At 50.7% G+C, this 15,784-nt stretch overlaps 2 long non-coding RNA genes across 3 annotated transcripts; one reads left to right on the top strand and one right to left on the bottom strand.

The window, feature by feature from the left end:
- Positions 1-2,447: 2,447 nt before the first annotated feature.
- Positions 2,448-9,441, bottom strand: LOC106021935. 2 transcript variants are annotated; one of them, XR_005879500.1, is made up of 5 exons: positions 9,261-9,441; positions 8,897-8,995; positions 8,298-8,449; positions 7,712-8,013; positions 2,448-3,835 (listed from the first exon to the last, which is right to left on the bottom strand). It is a non-coding gene; the product is annotated as an uncharacterized LOC106021935 (long non-coding RNA). The 2 variants fall into 2 exon arrangements; XR_002384942.2 differs by having other exon boundaries at positions 7,886-8,013.
- Positions 9,442-12,514: 3,073 nt separating this feature from the next.
- LOC121142458 lies at positions 12,515-13,496 on the top strand. The gene is made up of 3 exons (XR_005879499.1): positions 12,515-12,825; positions 13,095-13,139; positions 13,239-13,496. It is a non-coding gene; the product is annotated as an uncharacterized LOC121142458 (long non-coding RNA).
- The last annotated feature ends 2,288 nt before the right edge of the window (positions 13,497-15,784 follow it).

The raw sequence follows: 15,784 nt of genomic DNA, 5'->3' as shown, positions 1-15,784 counted from the left end.
ATTTTCTTGGTGGAGGGATGTGTTATGGAGTACCTGAAGAGAAAAACTGCCGAGGAGAGGCCTGAATAAATCGATTGGAGACTATTTAGCACGAGCACAGCCCTGGCCTCCAGTTGCTTTGAGCTTTTAAGGGCAAAAACCACGACTGTGGAGTGTACAGAAAGCAAGTGTTTACAGAAACTGTTTACAGAGACGGAGAGATAACAGTAAATGATCAGGCGGTTGACCTTTTGCTCAGGGTCTCAATGTACAGGAATTTAGGGCTGGTCCAGAGGCCAGTTTTGCCCAAGGTAGTTTAAGCACCTAAAGTAGTCTTAGGGATTCTTTCATGAGGTGGCGTTAACTACAGTTCAGCATCCCTACGGCTGCAACCTGGTGCCCCACATACTGAGCAGAACCTGGACCACAGAGGCACATGCGCAGTCATACTGAGGCTTGAGAGAGACGTCCAAGGAAGCCAGGGTGTGCCTCCTGAAGTGCTCAATGGACAAGGCGTCCCGGTAGCCAGCGTATAGAGCATCCTCCACGCATTTACACGGGCTCTGAGAAGTTTGAGGTCAAGAAAATGGTGTAGCTGTTTGTTTGCTAAGGCTGCAATTAGTAAGTGCATGAACTCTGTAGTTTAGAAAGATGCAGGACTGAAGGCAGGGCCCCGTGACAGAGTGTTTCCTTAGCATTTGTGAGGCCCTGGTCTCCACCCTCAACACAAACACATACGCACGCATAAATCTAGGTGTAGTAGTGTGACCTATGACCCCTGCTACTTAGGAAGCCTAGGCAGGAGGATTGCTTCAGCCCAGGAATTTCAGGACAAACTGGGCAACTTAGCCAAACGCAGGCTGCAGAACGAAAGAGCAGAGTGTGTTGCTTCCCTGTTCTGGAGGCTGAGGCTGAGGCCCAGGGGCCGGCAGGGCTGGTTCTTCCCAGGCAGGCTTGGAGGCAGGACTCGCCGCTCCAGTCTCTGGAGGCTGCGGTGACCCGGGGGCGGCTCTTGACTTGTAGATGCACTGCCCAGCTCTGCCCCATCGTCACTTGTGTGGAAGTCCTTGTCTGCATTGCCTTTCTGTAAGGGCACAGGTCATGTTGCATGAAGAGGCTACTTTCAGTGTGAGCTCAACTGACTGCACTGTAATGACCTATTTCTAAATCGGGTCACACTTGAAGGTCTTGAACATGTACATTTTGAGGTGATGCAATTCAACCCACAGGGCTAGAATTTCCCACCTGTAAATTATATTTATTTATTTTTGGGGGTAGGAATCCAAAAATGTGATGATATAGTTTAGAGGAACCAGAAAACAAACTCCTAGGGCTGCAGAGAGATGGCTTAGTCGGTAAAGTGTTTGCTGGGAAAACAGAAAGATCACGTTTGACTCCAACACACACACACACACACACACACACACACACACACACACACACACACACACACAAGGAGCTTAACATTTGTAATCCCAGCTCTTGGGAGGTGAAGGGAAGAGGATCCCTGGGGTTTGGCCAGAGATGAATGGAATTGGTGAGCTCCAGAGATACGGAGAGACCCTGTTTCAGAAACAAAGGTAGAGAGTGATTAAGAAAGATCTCGGTGTTGAACTCTAGACTCCATGTGCCTAAGTACACACACACACACACACACACACACACACACACACACACACACACACACACACCCCACTTCAAATCTAGAGCTCTGCCTTTGAGTCTTCCTAAAGTCAGGTGCCACACTGGAGAATCTGTCATTGCTTAGAGGAGTCCTCTAGACATCATCAACCCCCGGGTGGCAGGTGGAGATGTCCATCTGGACATGTCCTCCCTGACTGGGAGGTGGAGGGTCAGCTCAGAGAGGGGACTCAAGAACTCTAGGAGAATGTACACCAGCCCCTGCCCAAAGACAAAACAATGGCCAGCACTTCTTCTTCAGCACAGGCCAGACCTTGGAAGAAGGCACTGTATCCCATAGAGTGCCTTCCAGACTGAGTGAAACAATTCCATTTCTCAATTCACACTCTGAAGCCCTGGGCCCTCTGTCCCCGTATGCCAGGGCACTGTCACTCTGGACAGGTGGGAATTTGTCACATGTCTGAGGCATGAATTTGATGCCCAGTCCTAGCACAAATGGGACATACCAAGGTTACCAAACAGTGAATGGAGCTAGGTGAGCATTCACCAACACAAACACTTGCCTCTTCTGTCTCATACACTCTGGAGAAGTAACCCAGGCTTTCCTGGGAAAGAACAGCCCTGTTGGAACACTCCCTTCTGATTAACTCAGGGAACCCGGAGAATAGAAGGGTTTTTATTAACACACTATGCCCAGCTGGTTCTCAACAAATCACTGAATCTGACACGAGCGTCTTAATAACCAGAGGCTCACTCAGATGCCACAATAGGGGACTGCTTTGACATCTTATTGACACAAAGAGTCACATTGAAGGAGACCAGACGGGTGACATTTAGATGCATTTAGATGAAAATCAGCCAGGCAGACAAGAGTGGGGGGCCTTGGGTCTAGAAGAAGGTCGAAGGGAGATTCTTAAATTTGAAATTGTAAAGAAAGAATTCATTAGTCCAGGCTATAATGCAGGCAGATGGTGTGATAAATAAGTTTAAAGAGTTAAAGTCAACAAACAACGAATATGGAATAGGCTTAAGCAAGTAGGGGATAGCATGGTTCAAGGGATTGATGGGTAAGGGCCCAAACATTTCACGGGCTACACTCCTCCTAGGTGTCCATCAACAGAAGGAAAAGTGGAATGGACAGACCAGAGTATTAGTCAGCCATAAAGAGGAATGGAACCCAGGCATTCACAGCAAAACGGATACAACTGGAGGATGCTGTGGTAAGTAAAGTAAGGCACACATCAAAGACAAGGGCCACACGTTTTCTCACACGTGAAAGCCTGAAGTCAACTGAATGTGGGATAGTGTCACAGAGGTTGGGGAGGGTGCAAAACGGAAAAGCGTAGTGAGATTCCAATCTTTTTTCTAGTTAAGCATTCCCCCCTGTGTGTGTGTGTGTGTGTATGAGTGAGTGTGTGTGTGAGTGAGTGTGTGTGTGTGTGTTTCTACTGTGTGGGTGCAAAACGGAAAAGCGTAGTGAGATTCCAATCTTTTTTCTAGTTAAGCATTCCCGTGTGTGTGTGTGTGTGTGTGTGTGTGTGTGTGTGTGTGTGTGTGTGTGTGTTTCTACTGTGTGGGTTCTAGAGACTTCACCTGCTAAGCCACCATGCATTCACGCTGGCCCCACAAGCTGCCTTTGAACCCAATCCCAAAGCTAACCCATAATATTTATAAACACGATTCCATTTTCTTACAGATGCTTTCCCCCTGCACCTCTTCTGCATGGCTTTACTCCCCTTTGCTCTAGGAACCATAGGCGACAAGGAGTGTTGGAAAGAGGCTCCCAGGCTTAGGGACAGGAGGTCAGTTCGATCCTGTTGGGCCCCTTACAGGTGGGACTTCAGGTCAAGCAGGGAGGACCTGTCAAGTCCTTCCTTAATTATCAGTCACAGTAGTGTGGGACACAGGGAGGGGACCAGGGGAAGGAAATGGGTGCTTAGGCCCTGACTTTTCAAGAGAAAGAGCAAGAAAGCAGAGTGTGTGAGGGCAGTTGGTCTCTGCCCACCTGGCACAGGAGACGGAATCGGAAGATGGTCCAAGGCAGGAAGAAGGCAGAGAAGGCGGAGTCTGAGTGATGCTCCCATCAGCACGTGCGTGGCCATGCAGCTTCCACAGGAAAACCTGCTTGTGATCCCTGGCTTCCGGGTGGGGTTCAAGCAAACCCTGCCTTTTCTTTTCGGGAAGATACAACTGTCCGAAAGCACTGCCCTGCAAGCTGGGGTGTTTAATAAAAAGGGAATTAATTAATTCATTAATTAAGAGCCACCCCGCTGTGCCTTACTTCCAGCCACTCCCCACCCCCACACTCCCATGGCTCCCCTGAGCATCTAGCTATTTGGGACTGACTGGCCCTGGTGGCAGGAGAATCAGGCTGCCTTCGTCTGTCTGTCAGTCTTTCTCTCTGCCATCTGTTTGTCATCTGTCTTATTATCCAGCAGTGCTGGAGATGGAACCCGGGCGTCACACACGCCAGGCAGTGCTCTGCCACTGAGTCACCGCTCCAGTCGGTTGTCTCAAACACTGTCATAAGCAATATTTCTTCATTCGAGGATGGATGGTGACTCCCCTTAAGTTGAGCCCCCAGTTTCTGCGACAGGGAAAGGACTGGTAGGGCGCCCAGCTCATCTGGGTTTCCGGGGATACCCCATTTAAAGCAGTAAACCCGTGCTCCTCAGTCCCGTGAAGCACACGCCACAGAACCCCCAAGTCCACCAGAACCACGAACCACCATGCACTGGAGGCTGTCCCGAGGGCTCTTCAGGCACTGTGGTGTCCTAACCTCCCATGACAGTTCCTTCTGAGGACCTCGACAGGCAAGTTCCTCAAGGCGTGACTCTGCACCTCTCCCTCCCCACCCTGACTCCTGGCCACCCTGTCATGGAGTGTGGTGTGTGTGTGTGTGTGTGTGTGTGTGTGTGTGTGTGTGTGTGTGTTTTCAATGCTACATTGAACTCAGAGCCTTGCACATGCTAAGCAAGCACTCTGCTGTTGAGTTACAGCCCAAGCCCAAGTACATATTTATACACACATATACATGCATGTAAATATACGTTTGATTCTTTTTTCCTGAGATAGGGTCCCATGTAGTCAGAATGGCCTCAAACTTACTCTGTCGCCTAGGACTCCTGAACTTCATATCCTTGGACTTCCACGACCAAATGCTGAGATTACAGGCATATGCCATCATGCCTAGTTTAAGCAATACTAGGAATCAAACCCAGGGCTCCATGCATGCTAATACGTCCCCAAATATATATCTACCTACGGATGCTAGAGCACTTTACCACTCCTAGCTAAGGCTCATGGAAGGGCCTGAACCTTGAAAACAGTGAACAAGAAAAGATGGATGTGAGTGTCTGTGCTATGCTTCATCTTAGTCTGTCCTATGTCACTGTAACGGAACACCACAGACTTGGACAAATACAAACAAGAGATTTATTTCTTACAGTTCTGAAGGCCAGAAGGGCCAAGATTACCGGGCTGGCATCAAGCAAGGAACTTCTCGCTGCTCCATTCCAGGTTGAAAGCAGGAGAGAATCAGGGGTTGGGAAGGGGCTGAATTCATCTTGTCACCAGGAACCCACTCCAGGGGCGGGTTCCCTCCGTCCCATGGTGGAGTGCCAATCCAATTGTGAGGCACAGCCTGGAGACGGGTCCCTTTTGAAAGGTCTGCCTCTAACACCAGTGGCTCAAACTGTGAAGTACCTCTCCAGTGTGTCAACTTTGCAGGGTGCATTTGAACCCCAGCCACTCAAACGCCTACAACTACAAATCTCCCAGAGACATTCTGCATCTCCCTTAGGGTTTCCACTGGCCATGGCACATACCTCCCACCGAGGATGGACCATGCTGAAGGTTGCAAATATTCTCAGAAATGTGATGCCGTACAACCTGACTTTCCCTGGGGTCAAACTTGAAATGGTTGCTCTTGAAAATGAGCCAATCCCAATCTTTAAAGGCAAGAGTCAGGCTGTGTGCTGGGGTGACACACACGCGCTATCCCAGCACTCTTAAGCTGAGGCAGAATGATCCTGAGTTTGAGGTCAGCCTGGGCTACATAGCAAGAACCTCCCTCAGAAAACAAACAGAATAAATTAAAAAGAAAGAAAATCAGAGTTGGTCTGGAGGTCTGAGCCTGGGGGGGGGGGCTCAGTGGCAGCATGGTGCTGAGCAACGGCCAGCTCTAGGCTTAGCACTGAGAAGTGAAGTCACAGCAAAGGCCATGCCAACCAGGGACATTCTGTTTTCTCGCTTTCCTCATGAATGTGTCAATGCGGGACTGATGTAGACATTTTTAAGGGTGCTTGGAACTCAATTGTCACCAGCAACTGGGCATCACCAGGCCCAGGACCTCAGGTCAAATTCCCCAAGAATCTCTTTTTGCTACAAAATGATCATTCTGGGCCACTCTACAAATGGAGGGAAGAGTTTCTTTTATAATGTTTAACTCTTAACATCGTAAATCTGAGATGTCTGCATTCCTTCCCATAATTCCAAAAGAGTCTTTCTTCGTGCTCTCTGAAGGAGAAAAACCAGGCATTGCACCTGCCTTCCAGACTGCCTGGGGCTTCAGCCCGCTCTTAAGCTTCCCTGCCTCCTGAGTCCCCTCAACCAGGGCACCGAGTGCCTGCCCAGGCCCTTTCCACTCTGCCCATGCTGTGGCTTCTTTCACCGGCTCTTAGGTTTCCCAGGCTGGTCACACGGCTAGCGCACAATCACAGTGTGGCTCATTATTGACCTCAGCATGAGCCAATCTTTATCAAAACCCTGAAGTGGGCGACTCTGTCAAGGTGCCACTGTGGCTCGCAGCCCAGTTCCTTACAAAGTCACGGGCGCCACAGCTGGAGCCGTGGTGTCACAGGAGGGTGATCTGAGAGCTTGTTTGATTGCCTTGTGTTTGATCGCTGCAGAGTTACTCACTATTCCTCAGACCGCGGTTATGAATGAACATGAATCAGATAGCAGTCAAAGTTCCCCGGGGTGGCTTCCTGTCTCCCCTAAAGTGAAAGCATGCCGTGGGGGCCCTCTCACCCCCCTGCCTGGGCATCGCTCTTGTGGGGCTCAGGAGGGGAACTATCACCTGGGTGGAACCACACAGTCTTACACTTGTTGAAGTCTACAAAGTTCATAGTGCCGGACCCCTGGGCTCGGAGCCCTCTCCCTAAGCAACGCGTGACCCTGTGAATTATGGAAAGGGAGTCGTGTGAGTCACTGCACGTTACAGGAGAGAAGGTGGAGACTCTCCACTCCTTCCTGTCATCTCTGGTTCTCAAGACCTAAACGGGTCCTTTTGGCCAAGCAAGATTTTCTTGGTGTGGCTGAACTCGGGTCCCTTTCTGGGCTGGCCCTGAGAGTACTCAGCGAACCAGATCTGCTCCTAGGACTGTGGTGGAGCCATGCCAGGGCATTGCTTTGGTGGAGTCAGGATGTGACAAGTGGCTTGGGAACCTCTTCAGCCTGAGGGACTGCGGGTCCTCCAAGCTTCTGCCGCCCTCTTTGACAGGGCCTCCGTCGCCTTCCTCCCTGTTCTCAGGGCTCTGCCCCACCCTGTGCCTCGATGCTGTTATCAGTTCTGCCTCCCACCAGGGCTTCTAGCAAGTTGAGGCGGGGTGGGGGTGGGGGGAGGCATGCAGCCACTTGGACCATGTAAGGTCTTGGTTTGGAGCCTGGGCTCCTCTCCTGTTGACCTCTTTCTCTAGAGTTCCTGCCATCAGTGGATAAAGGATTTACCAAATAGCCTGCTTCCTAGAGGCCGCAACCGTGGGAGAGATGCTCTGGGCACAAACAGCCACGGCACAGTGTTAAGTCCTTCCTCGCTCTCTCTATAGAAGGAGGCTTGAGGTGACCTACACCCTCATTGCACAGGGGAGGAAAGGGATGTCCAGGAAGACAGATGGTTTGTATTGTGTCTCGTGGTTAGTTCTTGGCTAGAGCAGAGTCCTGGGTCACCCCTGTAAGGGGCTCATTGATTCACTGAAGTCATGTCAGTCCCAAAGACATGTATGTCTTCAGGATTAGACGGGCATGGCAGGAAAACTACTTGAGGCCGTGCCTCTCCCTTCCCCGTCACGTCCTCATGCCAGAGCAGTACCTGACACACACGAGGACCTCAGTGAAGGTCAGCTGTTGGTTGACTGGTGAGCTCCACTCAGTGCCCTTTCTATGGCTTTGCCAAGCCTGAGTCAATAGTCAGACCTCTGGACTCTTACTGAAATGGATCAGGTAGTCACCGAGGAGACAAACAAAGAGGGTGATTGTGACTCACCTCCCCTGCCTTTGGCACACAGAGCGGTCGGTTACCTCACCCACCTCCAGGCAGGAAGAATTGCTGAGTTACTCATTTGCTGTAGAACCCGGTGTGGCTTCAAGTTCTCCGTGACCATCCATGAGGCTCTGTTGAGAATCCAAAGTCAGATGGGTGAACACTGTGTCGCTACGCAAAGCGGCCTACACGTGTGATCTGGGCTTTGTGCAAAGGGCCGAAGGGATTCACACGCCAGCGAGCACATGGTGGTGGCACCCCTCGAGGTTAGCTTGATTTGGACTCGTGTTTCTTCAGGGAAGGTAGCATGATTTTGTGTGGTGTAAACTACTTCTAGCATCCATTTGAAATACAAGTTAAATATACATATTTTTAATAGCCTCCCCGAGAATTCAAAATGGTTTTGTGGTCTCACCTCCTTTTCTGGCTTCTCTGTGTCTTCCTTCTCTCTTCCTCTTCTGACTGGGCTGCAGCTAGTAGACCCAGGGGTTCAAATGTCACTCATAGTAAAATGGCCCAAATGCAGTCAGTGATACAGACGACGAGTTGAGCTTCAGATATTGGCCCCTAAGGAATGAGGTCAAAGGTTTTGTCAGCTAGGAGACCAAATAGCTTTCTGGTTCCATGAACACAAATTGCTCCTCCAACCAACAACCTTCTTTTTAATAACCTACTTTCCCAGGCCCGCACCCTCAGTGACATAGGCTCTTTAGCATCTAAATGGCCAGGCCTTCTCGGGGGCAGTGCACAGAGCTCTAACACACCGAGAGGCAGCTGCCCCAAGTTGAGGATGCTTCCCAGTTTCCCCGGGGCACTTCCTTATTGAGGGCCTCCCTTGGAGGGGGAGGTAGGAAGTGAGAGAGGAAGGGGGGGGGAGGAGAAAGTGAGGTTCACAGAGGAGCAGACAGCAAGCGGCTTTGTAAAGAAACCAACGGAATCTGCCACAGTTTTATTAATAGTGATCTCCCAATGCTCTGGGCATCTCTACACAGAGCTTCCGGGCTTTTGCCTCACCGTAACGAAGATGGGCTGAAAATGTCCCTGTTCCTGTTCCCACAGGTGTCTGGCATCCTTAGACGGCTCTCGGGGAAAGCCCCCAGGTGCTGGAGGAGGCTGCAGAAGGATAAGGTCTCACCACTGGAGGAATAGTAGGCTAACTGTGGAGCCCGCTCTCCCTCTCTCCCTCCCTCCCCCCTTCCTTCCTCCCTCCCTCCCTCCCTTCCTCCCCCCTTCCTTCTTTCCTCCCTCCCTCCCTCCCTCCCTCCCTCCCCCCTCCCTTCCTCCCTCCTTTCCTTCCTTTTGATCAGTTCATGTAGCCCAGGCTGTCCTTGAACTTGTGGCATAACTAAGAATGACCTTGGACCTCTGACCTTCCTACCTCCACCAGCTGAGTTCTGGGATTCTGGGGATGCATCTCCACACCTGGTTTGTCTGGTGCTGGGGGTGTCAAACACATGACTGGCCCATGCTCACCCAGCTGGCCTTCTTCCAACTGAGCCCCCTCGGCAGCCTTTGGGCACCAGTCCCGAGCCGAGGGAGTTCGGTCAGGAAGCTGGCTGGAGTCTGTGCTTCCCGGTCAGGTAGGATTTTTGGAGCCACTGACTTCAGGGCCTTCTCATGAAGGAGCCTCAGGGGATTCTGCTCCCGGCTGCTGTGGGGGTGGGGAGGGCCCAAGAGATGGGGACTTCAGAGGCTGCACAGATTTGCAGCTCCACCACCTGGCCATGAACCGGCTGGTCTGTCGGGGATGGGGGTGCAGAGGGCAGATTCGAAAGGAGCGAACAGAGCAAGCTGAGGCGGGGGGGGGAGGGGAGACCTGCAGGCTCCACAGCCCGCATCACTCTCCCTGAGCCACAGAGCCTGAAAGGCCAGTTTGGTGAATGGGTGGAGCAGAAAGATTTCTCTGGAAAGGTTGGAGCCAACAGGAAGATAATTGCTGAGGCTCCCTCTGCGTGGTGATGTCCAGATGGGCCCTCTCATTTCTGCTCCTTTCTCCCAGGCTGAAGTAACAGCTTCAGCTTCATGAGAAGAAAGGGCTTCACCTGGACCCGTGTGCAGAGTCAAAGAGGGGCCTTCCGCTGTTTGTAGACAAGTTTTCAGAGAGTTGCCCTTGCCCAAGGCTGGGGCCTGTGTCTCTGTCCTGCGGGTATGGGGAAAGCCAGATGACCTTCTCTGGGTCTAGGTGAGGTAAAGATGTGTCCTCCATCATCTCAAAAAGACTGGACACCTGTCCAGGGACCCTCTCTCATTTCTGGACAGTATTGCCTGTTATGGTGGGAATTCCACCCAAGACCCCTCCCCTATCTCCCTCCAAGCCCTGATGCATCTCGGAAAGCCCCCCAAATGATGGCCCCTCCCCCAGAGATGTTCAGGACCACTCCTACAGGGTATTTAAACTGCCCCTTAGAAAATAGACTTGTGGTTTTTCCGGTCTCCGTTTTCTGTATCCTCCCTGGGGGACTGGAAGGCCATCCAGGAACCTTGTATCCGTTAAACGTGAGCTTTTTCTAATTCGGTTTGATTTGGATTTTCTCTTTGGTGGAGAGCCTTATGGGGTGTAGAAACTTTTCATTGCCCGGAGATGCTTTCTTCCAGGAATTGGAGGCCCTGACCCTGTCAGAAAGGCACCTCTCTGCCTCATAAAGCTGTTTCTCAGCAGTCCCTTTCCAGTCACCTCAGAGGCGTCAATCTTCGGGAAACTCTGCGAATGCGTCTCTATCCCCTTCCATGACTGTGTTCGAGGTGCTAACTCTGGGGTCCAGGACCCAGCTCAATCTGGACCCACCCACCTCAGTAGCCTCAGGCTAGACCATCACTTCCTACTCCCCCCACTGAGGCAGAACCCCAGCCCAGCTGCCTCTGCTCATCATGGCTTCAGAACACCCCAAAATGGGCCGGTTTGCCGCCAGTCCTCTGCTCCCATTCAGGAGGCAGCCCGTGTGATCCTTCCGGCCCGCCATTCCTTCTAGTCCTCTGCAGTCTCTTTTGTGTGTAGCCCCACCCCCGTCTCTGCTGACTGCCCTGCCTTGGCTTTGAGCCTCACGTTCCAGAAGCATCCAAGACTATGCTGCTCGGAGCAGCTTCACCTGTTACCTTCCTGACAGCGGATTCAACCCTCACAGAGCAGACACCGCGCCTCGTTTCTCGAGACAGGGTTTCTCTGTGTAGCCCTGGCTGTCCTAAACTCACTGAGCAGACCAGGCTGACTTCAAATTCCGAGATCCGGCTGCCTCTGCCTCCCGGCGTTAAAGGTGTGTGTCACCACCACCTGACCGTTTCCCATCTCTTCAAGCCCTCCTTGCGTCCATGCCTTGCCCCTCCCTTGCAGCACAGGGATGCCTGCAAAGTTCCTGCAGCCTGGTGCCAGCACAGGCCCTGCCCGGGGCTGAAGCTCAGCGGCAAGAGAAGGAAGTGGTGAGGAAGGAGGAAGGTTCTAGACTTAGGCAGGAGCTTATCTTAGTTGTACCTGTAGGTCGCTGGCAGACCCGGGGTAATGCCAGAGATGCCCACTGCCACTCCTGCCTGAGAGGGCCAGCCTGAGACAGCCCTCAGTGCCACTCTTAGCCCTCTTGCTTGCTTGGGCTCCTGCTGACCCAGCTACTGCCTCTGAGATATCCCTCCCTGCTCAAGCCTACTCCTCAATCCACCCGCTGCTGAGGTGCTTGGCCTGAGGCATAATAAAATACAATGGGGGACGGGGAAGCCCCCAGAACCTAGGAGGGCTCACAGTCTAGGAGAGGAGACAGAGGCCAAGGAATAGTAACTTAAATCACATCTGTTTAGAAACCATGACATGGCCCGAGGGGACAGTGGCTCTTAAAATAAGGGCCAAGCAACTAAAAACGCGCACCCTTCACAAAGAACCGAGCGGCCAGACAGTGGCTCCTGTTGAGCAAGCCCTTTGCCTGCCTCTGCCACCTCAACTATGCTAGCGCTGACCCCAGGGCATTGGGCAGTGCTTGCTGACAAAGGATATGTATCATCTCCACTTAATGAGGACCTCCCCGGCAGGTACCGGGAGAAGAGCGAGGGGTGTTCACTGCGGCCCTGTGGGTCAACGGTGTGGTCTGCAGGAAACATAGGTGTCTAGTTGTCGGAGGAAGGGGGCCAGCAATGGGATGGATAGTCACACACAAAAGGACTCTGCATCAGCAAGAGTTAGCGGGCTGGATACGCACAACAGGCATACAGACCATAGACCCACGCGGAATGAAGGCTCAGATCAGGGCTTGTGGCGCCCGGCCAGTTTTGGAAATCTGCTGGGGTTCTTTTTTTTGTACACAGACTCTCTAGGTTGTCCAGGCTGGCCTTGAGCTTGTAATCTTCCTGCCTCTGCCTCCCAAGTGAAGGAATTACAGGAATGTGCCACCGTGCCTGACTCATCTACATGCGTTAAAGATCACCCCGAACTGTGCTACGTTACTTTCAAGGTGATTGTCTATATGGAGACAGAGATGCATGTGCATTCTACAAACACGTGCATATCTAAGAACGGGCATCAGATACATTATAGTTGGTGCCTGCTGGGAGAGGATGGAGTGGAGATTAGAGGGAAAGGTAAAAATGCAGTAATAGCCGGGCGTTGGTGGTGCACGCCTTTAATCCCAGCACTCGGGAGGCAGAGGCAGGTGGATCTCTGTGAGTTCGAGGCCAGCCTGGTCTACAAAGTCTCCAAAGCTACAGAGAAACCTTGTCTCGAAAAACCAAAAAAAAAAAAAAAATGCAATAGTACCTGCTTGAAAGGGCTTTGCACAACCTGGTCGTAATTGTACACCCCAGTCAGCTTCTTCCTCTGCTGCCATGGTACCACAGAAAACAAGGCCACACAATTCCACCGGCCAACCTGAAACACCGAGCGAGCGTCTCAGGGAATTCTGCTCTCTCTTTCTAGAGGTCTTCACTCAAGTCTCCCGCATGAGGGCCAAGAGTCTTGACACTTAGAGGTGGGAAAGCCACCCCAGCCACACAACTTCATACAATGAGAGGAATGGAGGCTTGCTCTAGCGCCCACCCCCACTTCCTGCCCCAGTCCCTGCCAGGCTCGTTTGCCGCCACTCAAGGCAGTGTTCCCCCGTGTTTGTTTGAAGGGCTTGGCTGTGTTTGTCTGAAGCAATGCCTGGTGCCCGTGTGTGGTTCAAGGAGAAGGGCTCCTAATGAGTGGAGAGGCCCTGTCCTGCTCTGTCAATGTTGTTGAGTGTTTTTCTCTTTCCAGGACAACGGTCCTCAAAGCTCGGATGAGCTCACCGGCTCTGGACAGGTGAGAGCAGGACCCAGGCTTCAGTGGGAGGGATCCTGGTATGATGTCACCGTGGTACTGAGGCACAAGAAGGGATTGAAGGGACTGTCTTTCCCACAGCCTCTTCGCGGTATTCACTGGCTCTAACTGCAGCAGGTTCAGAACACATGTCCTGTGTGGGCACACGGTGCTGATGTCAACAGTTTGCTGCGACTGCAGGTCCATAAAGCTACTGACAGGAGAATTGCACAGGTGTCCGCGTGGGCCCTGGCCAGGGTTTATGACTGCTAGAAGATGAGGTGGGGCAGTCAGTCCTCAGAGAGGCAGCTTTCACAACGATTTCTGTGAGTGCCCCCCAGTCCTTCATGAATCACTTGCTTCTAATTGTGTTGTCGTTTTTATTAAATCACAGTGCGTGTACTTGGGGGAATTGCACATGTCAAAAGAATGGGCTCTTAGAACTTATACATGCCTGTGGAATTAGCACAGAGCATTACCAGACCACAGAAGCCCCTTCACACATATCCCTTAGACCACAGAAGGGAGCAATCTGTGTGTGTGTATGTGTGTATGTGTGTGTCTGTTTGAATGTGTGTATATGTGTATATGTGTGTGTGCTATATGTGTGTGGTGTGTGTGTGTCTATGTGTGTATCATGTGTGTGTGTATATATGTGTGTGTATATGTGTATGTGTATATGTGTGTGTGTGTGGTGCATGTGTATCTATATGTGTATGTATGTGATGTGTGTATATGTGTAAGTATGTGGTGTGCGTATGTATATGTGTATATGTGTGTATGTATGTGGTATGTGTGTGTATGTATATATGCATGTGTGTGTATGTATATGCTTGTGTACGTATATGTGTGTATATATGTGGTATATGTGTATATGTATATATGCATGTGTGTATGTGTATGCTTGTGTGTATGTATATGTGTATATGTGTGTATATGTATGTATGTGTGAGTATGTGTAGTGGTGTGTATATGTGTATATGTGTTTGTGTGTGTATGTATATGGTATGTGCATGTGTGTATATGTGTATATGTGTGTGTATGTGTTTGTGTGTGTATGTATATGGTATGTGTATGTGTGTGTATGTGTATATGTGTGTGTATGTGTATATGTGTGTGTATGTGTATATGGTATATGTATGTGTGTGTGTATATGTATGTGTGAGTATGCATGTGTGTATGTGTGTATGTATATGGTATGTGTATATGTGTATATGTGTGTATGTGTATATGTGTGTGTATGTGTTTGTGCGTGTATGTATATGGTATGTGTATATGTGTGTGTATGTGTATATGTGTGTGTATGTGTATATGTGTGTATATGTATATGGTATGTGTATGTGTGTGTATGTGTATATGTATGTATGTGTGAGTATGCATGTGTGTATGTGTGTATGTATGTGGTATGTGTATATGTGTGTATGTGTGTGTATGTGTATATGTGTGTGTATGTGTTTGTGCGTGTATGTATATGGTATGTGTGTGTGTATGTGTATATGTATGTATGTGTGAGTATGCATGTGTGTATGTGTGTATGTATATGGTATGTGTATATGTGTATATGTGTGTGTATGTGTATATGTGTGTATCTATGTGTATATGTGTGTGTGTATGTGTGTGTGTGTGTGCGCAGGTTCCTGTGTGCATTCATGTGAAGGACAGGTTCCAGCATCAGATGTCTTCCTCTTTCCTGTCCATCTTATTCTGGGGGACAGGATGTCTCACTGAGTCTGGAGCTCATCAGTTGACTATGCTGACTGGCTTGTATGCTCAGGGATCTACCTGTCTTGTCTGCCCAGCACTGAGATTACAGGCCTGCCTTGTCTCGTGGGTGCTGGGGATCTGAACTCATGTCCTCATGCTTGCACATCAAGCATTTTATCCAATTAGTCATCTGCCCAGCCACCCCTCACCTCAGTTTTGACTTTATCAACATCAGGGGCAGAGAAGCCAACAGCCACGAAAGCCTGCACCCCCTGACTCTGTTGTCGCCTGCTGGATTTGGGAAGCCAGCTGGCACATGCTTGAGTGTGCCTCCTGAGTCCTTTACTGACATGGATGAGATAGATGGCCGCTGGTTCTGTCTGTGGCCAGCCAGAGAGGCAGGTGTCTGGGGGAGAAAAACGAGCCTCTGGAGAAGGTCAGTTTTCAACCAGCAGAATGAAAAGGAAACAAGACAGCAATCTTTCTCCCACAGGCTGTTTGTCTCCAACTTGGAACTATTGCAAAGTATGCCCAGTTGGCTCTTGGGAAGAACACCACTCAGTTCTAATATGCACGTATCATTTAAGATCAATTCTCCTTTGAAATGAGCTCCCTTGTCCCCACTGCACTGAATGAGAGATAGACAAGGGACCAGCCGTATTTCCAACCTGGGGGCTGCTGAGGCTTGCAGGGAAATAAGTGGCTGGCTTAGTTACTAAGCCCCCTCCAACCCCCCACGGAGTTGGCAGAAATCTAGCCGATCAGCAGGGGACCCAGGCCGGTTCCCAGCTTACCCTGGACCAGCAACAAGCAAGCACTAGGCAGTGACTGAAGTGCTTTGCTGAGTACATGACTCAGGCTTGGGACATAGACCCTCTCCCCACACTGAGGCCTCTGGAGGAAAGCGCCTCCCTCTATGGTGTGGCCTCTGAACTTTAAAGATG

The sequence above is a fragment of the Mesocricetus auratus genome, unplaced genomic scaffold, assembly GCF_017639785.1.
Source record: "Mesocricetus auratus isolate SY011 unplaced genomic scaffold, BCM_Maur_2.0 Super-Scaffold_100009, whole genome shotgun sequence".
NCBI classification, from domain to species: domain Eukaryota; kingdom Metazoa; phylum Chordata; class Mammalia; order Rodentia; family Cricetidae; genus Mesocricetus; species Mesocricetus auratus.
This window is presented reverse-complemented; position numbering and strand designations above follow the sequence as displayed.